This window comes from Lipotes vexillifer, unplaced genomic scaffold, assembly GCF_000442215.2.
Source record: "Lipotes vexillifer unplaced genomic scaffold, Lipotes_vexillifer_v1.1 scaffold655, whole genome shotgun sequence".
NCBI classification, from domain to species: domain Eukaryota; kingdom Metazoa; phylum Chordata; class Mammalia; order Artiodactyla; family Lipotidae; genus Lipotes; species Lipotes vexillifer.
In genome coordinates, this window is record NW_006788208.1 from 2,383,032 (window position 1) to 2,392,094 (window position 9,063).

Consider the following 9,063-nt stretch of genomic DNA (forward strand, 5'->3'; position numbering starts at 1 on the left):
AATGCCCAGAAGCTGGGGTCCACTTTTAATTTAACTGGTCTCAGTTGGAACAGAGGCCTCAGTTCTTACAACGAATCTCCTCTGTGCAGCCAAAGATGAGAAGTATTGCCTCAGACCTGCGCTCTCGAAGGCATGGTTCCTGGACCAGCAGTGGCTTCTTGTGGAAGCATGTTAGAGATGCAAATCCCCAGGCCCCTCCAGACTCAATGAGTCAGAACCTCTACAGGTAAGCACAGGAATCTGTGCTTTCACTAGCTTTCCAGACGGTTCTAACGCTTGCTTAAGTGTAAAAAACATTGCCTAGATCAATACTCTCATGCTATAGGTGTGGAAATGAAATCCAGAGAGACTGAATGATTATCTAAGACAGAGGTTGGCACGTGACAGCCTGTGGGCCAAATCTGGCCACTGTCTGCTTTTGTAAATACAGCTTTATTGGAACACAGCCACGCCCATTCATGTACGCGTTGCCTGGGGCTGCTGCAGTGGCAGAGTTGAGGCGAGGCCACCAAGATGAAAATATTTACTATCTGGCCCTTTACAGAAAAAAACTTGCAGATCCCTGCTCGAATAATACATTTTAAGTTAGTGAAAGACAAGGCAGAATTCAGCTGTTTTGCAACAGTAGCTGATGCAGACTTAAAAGGAACAGAACTCCCGGATGAATAGTGACTGGGATCTGCTCCATCCCTGTGTCTGCAGGGCAGGCAGAGCTCTGGGTCCTGATGCTGGTCACTGGTGTGGAGATGATCAGGGGTGGCAGGGCAGGCCCCCAGGAGAACGGGCATCATCCTGAGGAGCACTGGCCTCAGGCCAGGTCTTCATAGATCTCCAGTCTGCCCTTGGCTGTGGGAGATCATGGGTTCCTTAAGCCCTCCCTAGAGGCCTCTGGCTTTCACAGCAAGCCTGGAGTTGACAGCTGGCTGATCCAAGGGTATCATTTTCTTTTATTAAGGCTTCAGTGAAGTTAAACCCAGCTGACTCTGTGATTCTTACAGCTGTCACTGCCCTCATACAGCTGTCAAAGCCCAGTCACCAATGACCACCAGGGATCACCTGCAGTCAGTGAATAAGCTGAAACTTAGCAGCTTAAAACAACACCCACTGATCATCTTCTAGCTCTGTGGGTCACAAGTCTGGGTGGTCTCAACCGGGTTCTCTGCTGGGTCTCACAGGTCCAAACCAAGGTGCTGGCAGAGCTGGAGTCCCAACTGGAGGCTCCAGGGAAAACCCACCTCCAAGTTCATTTAGCTCATGGCAGCAAGGGGGACGCACAGCAGAGAACTGAGCTGAATACACAGACGGATGACGGCCAGACCACATACTGCAGTAGAACTGACCCACACCCTCCGGCAACCAGCCCAGGAAGACAAAGCACAGCCCCTGAAGCGGAACGACAAGGACTTGATTAATAGCTAGCAGCTTCCTTAATTTTTGCCCACACTTCCAAGTCAGGACCAAGCAGAGAAAGCCAAATATGCTCCCCTAACCAATCACATGCATGCCCGCTTCTAGTTATCCCACCTACAGCTTCCCCAGGCGCCCGTCCGGGCATTCTCGAAGCCTTCTCTTGTTATTCTCAATAAATCCTCCCGTTCCCTACTTCCCACTGGGTCTGCCAAACACCAGTGATGGTGGCTGACTCCCTTCCCAGAGCTAGTTCTGGGCAGACAGGCTTTTCTTGTTCTCAATTGGGTTGTTTATTTCCGCAGACCCATGGGATATCTTAGTCATGGGGAAATGAGAGCGGCTTCTTACAGTACTTGCCCCTGTGATGGGTGATTCTACAGGGAGTTTAAGGAAGCAAGGACAGTTCAAGACTAAATGGGCAAAGACTAAATCAGGATGGGTACACAATTCACCCATCAGAATGGGCACTGGTCACCTTGGTAATTTTAACTAGGAGGCAGGAGGTTTGAAGGTGGGATAGAGTAAGTCAGTAAGAAGTGATAGTCTTCCATGTTAGTTGGAAGAGTGGAATGTTTAGTTATTTGGGAAGAATTGCTAGTGTCCTTGTCTCCATCTTGTCCCCGTACCATTCTAGAATGGTCTTCTCTCTGTCTTGTTCTAGTACAGCCATGGAGTGGCCTTGTCTCATTATTGTTTATACCCTGTGAGTGTTGTTCATGTTCATTGGTAACATCACAGCATCATAGCTTTCGTGGCCATTTCTCACTTTCTCATTGTTCAAGTGGCTCTCAGTTACCTAAGCCAGATGTCAGCAAGCTCTGGCTGTAAAGGCAAGATAGTAAACATTTTAGGCTTCATGGGCCACATACACTCTCTGTAGCATATTCTTTATTTTTCATTACCCTTTAAAAGTGTGAAAGATGGGCTTCCCTGGTGGCACAGTGGTTGAGTGTCCGCCTGCCAATGCAGGGGACACGGGTTCGTGCCCCGGTCCGGGAGGATCCCACATGCTGCAGAGCGGCTGGGCCTGTGAGCCATGGCCGCTGAGCCTGCGCGGCCGGAGCCTCTGCTCTGCAGCGGGAGAGGCCACAATGGTGAGAGGCCCGCGTACCGCAAAAAAAAAAAAAAAAAAGTGTGAAAGAAATCCATCCTTACATACAAAAACAGGCCACAGGTCATAGTTGGCCGACCCCTCACCTAAGTCATCTTCCACCAGCAGCACACCTCACTCAACACAGGTGAGAACGGTAGTAGCAGGAAGCCATTGGGTACCAAGGATTATCAGCACCCCTCTTATCACCACCTCTTATCTTTACTGCTGCCTGACTTGAGTCACCCGGCTCTTCCCAGGCTGACTCTCTTAGCCTCAGTTTCCCCCAGAGCTGAGCGCAAGGACTGTACTGGGGAAGTGATCCAAGCAGTCAGAGGAGACCAAGCAAAGTGGAGAAGGGCCGAGTCCACAGGGAGACGTCTTTATAGAGCTGGAGTTGGCTGCCACTCTAGGCAACGAGCTGTTCCATTCTGCACAACGCTTGTCCCAGGGGAACAAAAGAGGATGTGTTTATCCATCGGCTGCTCTTCCCCCCACCCCACCGCTCACACAATGGCTACCGCACGCGGACATCCCCCCGCTGCACTGAGTTAACTCAGCACGCACGGAGCAGGTCCTAGTGGCCCCACCACGTGCCAGGACAATGGCGAAGTCCAAGGTGCAAAGCGAGAGTCAGGTTGCTTAGTCGCATGGTAAGTGCTGTCAGGCTCACCTGCTGGAAGGTGGCTGGAACTGTGCACAACAGCTTGCCTCACAGTCACCACAATAAAAGGTGAGACCTAGAGGAGTTGGAATGGTGCTCAAGAGATGACCAGCATGCCTGCAAACTCTCCCCTTCCTCCAAGCCAACCACTGGATGAAAGCAGAGAGGGAAAGCTCCGTCCCCAGGTGGGACCCCCAGGAAAGCCCTTGGCAATGAATCCAGAGGAAGTTAGACGGAGCATTCCAGAAGTCCGCACCTGGTCCTAGCTACTCAAGAATCATAGACTTCTCAGCAGCCCCGGCCACTGCTGCTTGAAACTCGCCCTTACCCGGGATTCCGTGGTGCCTCTCACTCCTGGTTTTCCTCTCACCTCTCTGACTTATGCCTTCCTCTCTCTTTGTAGGCTCCTTTTCTGAATCTGAAATGTGGATGTTCCCCAGGCATCTTTCCTAGGTTCTCTTTCCAAATGTTCTCCTGGGGGGACCTTATATAGATGTTCATGCTTCAACTACCACCTATGGACAGACAACTCTAAAATATATGTCACCATTTGTCAAATGGAGCACTGGGTCCCTGATCATCAGCTCAGCTTCCACATCAGCAGCAGAGTGAAGGCATGACTCTATGTATCTGCAAGAATAGGCATGAAATGACAGCAAGAAAACCTGAACAGCCAGTAAATGTTTTCCTCTAATTAATACAATACAGCTCCAGAGGAAGGAGGAACAGGAGCATCTTGTACAGAACAGACCCTTGGCTCTTTCAGCAACCTGTAACCTGGCCGTCTCTATCTCTGATGGCAGGCCACAGCTTCCCCTTGGGTCTGCTGTGAGATGTCTTAAGGGGGATAGTAAAAGAGATCTTTCATGGAACTTATTGAGATTTAGCTTTAGTCAGCCTTGAGAGAATAGATGGCTGCCTTTGGTGCCAGCACCCATTGAGAAATGGGTAGGAAGTTGTATATGAAAGAAAAATGCATTTTTGCTTCATAACAAGAAAATGGTTTGGAAGAAGGAAAGAATGTGTGTGTGGGGGGGCTGTGTGTGTGTGTGTGTGTGTGAGAGAGAGACAGACAGACAGAGACAGACAGAGAGAGCTGACAATTTGAATTACTATCATCTAAGCTGACACAGGAAATTCAGAGATGTGAAAAAGGAAGAAGGAATAAGAGTAAAAGCATCTGTAATTTTATTTTGGAAAATAAGATACACATCTCTTATGGGCTGAATTGTGTCCCCAAAATTCACATGTTAAAGGCCTAACCCCAAGGACTTCAGAATGTGACTGAATTTGGAGACAGGGTCTTTAAAGAGGTAATTAGGGTCAAATAAGGTCATGAAGGTGGGCCCTAACCCAACAGGACTGGCGTCCTTATAAGAAGAGATTAGGACCCAGACAAGTGCAGAGGGGGGACCATGTGAAGACACAGGGAGAAGACGGCCATCCTCATGCCAAGAAGAGAGGACTCCGAAGAAATCAACCCTACGGACACCTTGATCTTACACTTCTAACCTCCAGAATCACAAGGAAATGAATTTCTGTGGGTTAAGCCACCTAATCTGTGGTACCTTGTTACAGCAGCCTGAGCAGACTAATATAACACTTTATATTCATGTTCCTCAATTTCAGAAATGACCTTACTTGAGAAGACATTTCTTTTCCAGTTTGCTCCTATACAGAAAGGATTTATTCCCTTTGTCAAAGGGTTGGCTGAATGGAGTCCCCAGAAAATCTAATACTGAAAAATTCCAACTAAGACTTCCCTGTACAACTTCAGGTGTGCTGTGGGCAAGTCCTGTCTTCTCTGCCATCTTCCCCCTCAAGCCACAGTGGGGCAGGATGGAGGCTGCTGACCTCCCACGAATCCCCCTGGGTGCGACGGAGACTTATCATGTCTCTTTATCTGAAATAACATTCATAGCCGTGGACTTCTACAATCCGAAAACTTAACTCTTTCAACAGAGTAGGTTAGAAAGGCAATGTGGGAGATGCAGGAGGGAGGGGATATGGGGATATATGTATACGTATAGCTGATTCACTTTGTTATACAGCAGAAACTAACACACCATTGTAAAGCAATCATACTCCAGTAAAGATGTTTTAAAAAGAAAAGAAAGGCAATGTGGAAAACGTAACAACCAATTACTTCAAGAAACTCCCCTTTCCCTTCCCCTTTTGACTGATCTCAAAATTTCAGGCAGTTTATGCAAAGAATCTTCCAATTTTTTAAATTAATCATAAGTGCCTGAAGGTATAGAAGCCCTGAACATTTACGAGACTGCATGACCATTGTCCAACCAGGCAATGTAATTTCCCAATTATCTTCCTCAGGCAAATTGTGGATCTAAATATAACATAGTGTAATCTTTGCCACTTTTCCACAGGGCTGAAGCATCAATGCTTGATCTCGTTTTCTCTTTTCTGCTCAAGAAAACAAGGGTGAGTGAGGGCTGATCTAGATGCTTGTCAAATAAGACATTGCTAAGTTAAAAGGGAAATCTTCATGGCATTACCCTGCCAGCAACAATGAGGGGAAATGGGAGGGCTTGAGTTCCTCGTGCCCCGGACACCAGGAAGGAATAACGGTTCTGAATTTAGACCGTTCAGGCAGCATCTCTAAGTGGAGGGAGATGGCTGACTCACAGGAAGCCCTAGCTTATTATTTCAGGATGACATTAATTGACAGACAGTGGGTCCCCACTAAGCATAATGTTTATGGCAGCTGATGAGAGCCCCTGGAGCAAGCCAGAAGTGGTCCACTTTCCCCAAGACGGACCCCCAGACTGTTGGGAGTGGAGGCAGGATCCAGCAGCATCTGAATGTGGCTAACTTGTACCTCTGTGCTCGAGAGAAGACCTCCCTTCTCAGCTCAAACCCTGACCCCCAACAGCTTCCTGGAAATCAAGTGCAAGTCCTGAAGGCACCTTCCTCTTGGTAGAATCCAGAGCCACTAGACCAGCATCTCCATTGCTCTGTATTCAAATAGCTCTTGACCCCCTACAGTCAAGGAAAACATTGGGGGTCTATCGAACGCGTCCACGTGGCACTCTAGCTCCTAAACTCCTCCTGGCCACCTTCCTCATACCCACCTTCTCAATTTTTCTGATTCTGCATTTTGTTTTTGAACCTGTTTTTGCCCATGTGGTTTGAATTTATGTTCTAGTCTTTTGCATCCTGTTATGGGCTAAATTGTGCCCCTCCCCAAAGCTATATGTTGAAGTCCTAACCCCCCAGTAACTCAGAATGTGACTTTATTTGGAAATGAGGTGTCTACAGAGGTAATTAAGATTGAATGAGGTCACTGAGGTGGGCCCTAATCCATCATGACATGTCCTTATGAGAAGAGATTAGGACACAGACACACACAGAGGGATGACCAAGTGAGGATACAGGGAGAAGGTGACCATCTATAAGTCAATGAGAGAGGCCTCAGAAGAAACCAACCCTGCCAACATCTTGAGCTTGGACTTCTGGCCTCCAGAATGGTGAGAAAGTAAAATTCTGTTGCTTAAACCACCCAGTCCGTGGGCCTTTTCATGGCAGACCAAGCTGACTAAGACACCTCAATATCCTTCTAAGACATACATTTCTATGTTTTTTTTTTCTTCTTCTCTTACTTCAACCACGGTTGAGGGACATCCTCCCCACAATGCCTTCATCCCTTAGGACCAGGGGTGATATTCAAAATATTTAAAAACTATTATAGCATGGGCACTTCCCAGCCAGAACTGATTCCTGTTACAGCGATGGAGCCACCACTTCCATCTATTAATAAATTATGAGTGGATCAAGGGACCCAGAGGAGGTGATGATGGTTGGAGGGGTCTCAATGGCATGGGACTTGTGATAGAAGCTATTTTCCATGGAAATATTTCAGTATTTCAATGTATCCATAACCCTAGAGCCATCCCAGCTGAGCATCAGCTTGCTTGATCCTTACAACTGAGCAGCTAGAGCTTCCTCATACTCTGTCTTCCTCTGTCATGGGAAAGAAGAACCATCATTTACACACTCAAGCAGCCTAGAAATCTCCACATCACCTTGATTCTTCCCACTTCTTTATATCATTTGTGACCCTTTCTCACTGATCGTATTTCTGAATGTTCCCATCACCCCTGTTGAACTTCAGTTGCATTATCTCTCACCTGTACCATACAATGGCTTTTATACCTAGTTCTTCTGACTTGACCCTCTTCCACCCCATCCAATCTTGGCACTCATTCTAGAGCTAATCTGCCAAAGAATGGTTCTGATGGAATTACCTCCCTCCTCAAAAAAAACAAAAACAAACAAAAAAACAATAAATAGTTCCCTGTTGTACACCAAGGAAAGTGAAAATATGCTAATTAATTTTTTCAGGATTATCCACAACCTAAGCCCAGTCCACCTTTCATTCAATTCATTCGTTCATTCTACAAATACGTATTCAACTCTACTGAGTGACATGTCCTGGGCTAGGCACTGGAAATCCAATCATGAATGAGATGTAGCCTCTGTCTTTGAGTTTCTTACACGCTAACAGAGTAGACAGGAAATTATAATACAGTGTGAGAAGTGCTATGAGTGGCATAAGCCGTGTGCTCCGAAACACATAGGAGGAGCATCCAGATCAACTCACTGATGACACCTGAGCTTGTTCCCAATGGATCACAAAAGTTGATCACTTGACCAGAGGGAAGGCAGTTGAGAATTCAAGACAGAGCACACAGTTTTGAACAAAGGTCAAGAGCGTTATCAGTTTTGGTAACTGCAAAGGATTTACTAAGGTTGTACAGGAGATTTCAAGGGAAAGAGTGGTAAGACCTAAAACTGGAAAGGCAAGCAGGAGCCAATTCCTGAAGGGTCTTGTGACTCATGCTAAGGGATCTGGACTCAACCTGAGAGCAGTGGGAACCACTGATGGGCCACAGAAGGGACAGAACATGGTCAGACCTGCATTCTGGAAGGATCGTGCTGCCTCAGAGTGATGCAGGGACTGGAAGAGGACAAGACTGGAGGTCATGTGGGATGATCATGTGGGCAGATGATTTCAGTATTGGACATGTTGAGTGTGAGATGGAAATGTCCAGTATGCAGGCGGAGATGTGGATCTGGAACTTAAGGGGAAGATGTGAGCTGCGGATGTAACTTGAAGAGTCATCCGTGTATAGCCACACCCATTATCCTTGTCTCCTAATATAACTTCCTAATACCCTACCCTCCAGCTACACCAGACCACTCACATTGTCCCCAAACACACCAGGCACCTCCATGCAGCTCTTCCTTTACCTGTACAGTTCTTCTACAAAGAGCCACCATTACCATTTCCTCCCCTCCTTGAGTCTTAACTTGTCAAAATTCTACTCATCTTTCAAGGCTCATCTCTATGAAGTCTTAGCAGATTCCACTATTCAGAATTCATTGCTTTCAGATTTCTTCTTTATACACACACCAAAAAAACATATGTTTCCCTCATTGAAATATCTGTCCCTTGAAGATGCTTATTTATCTTTCCGCCTCCTATCACAATGCTCAAAAGAGCAGATAAACAATATATATTTTAAAAAAAGGAGTTCCCTGGTGGTCTAGTGGTTAGGATTCAGCACTTTCACTGCCGTGGCCTGGGTTCAATCCCTGGTTGGGGAACTGAGATTCCACAAGCCACGCAGCATGGCCAAAATTAAAAAAAGAAAAGAAAAGAAACAAACAAAAAAACCCAATAAATTTTAGTCAAAGGCCAAGATAAGCCTGAGAAAAACAAGGATTGGTGATTTAGCCAGGGTATAGTTAGAAAAAGAATAACCACTCTAGGTAATTCTAAAATTGAGAACTGGTCCCACAGGTAAAGGAGAAAATAAGAAGCCAAAAGGGGATAGTGAGGGAACCCAGAAATTATCTACAGCAGGAATCCTCTGTTATT

At 46.5% G+C, this 9,063-nt stretch overlaps 1 non-coding gene across 1 annotated transcript; it reads left to right on the forward strand.

The window, feature by feature from the left end:
- Positions 1-8,717: 8,717 nt before the first annotated feature.
- Positions 8,718-8,789, forward strand: TRNAE-UUC (transfer RNA glutamic acid (anticodon UUC)). The gene has a single exon. It is a non-coding gene; the product is annotated as a tRNA-Glu (tRNA).
- The last annotated feature ends 274 nt before the right edge of the window (positions 8,790-9,063 follow it).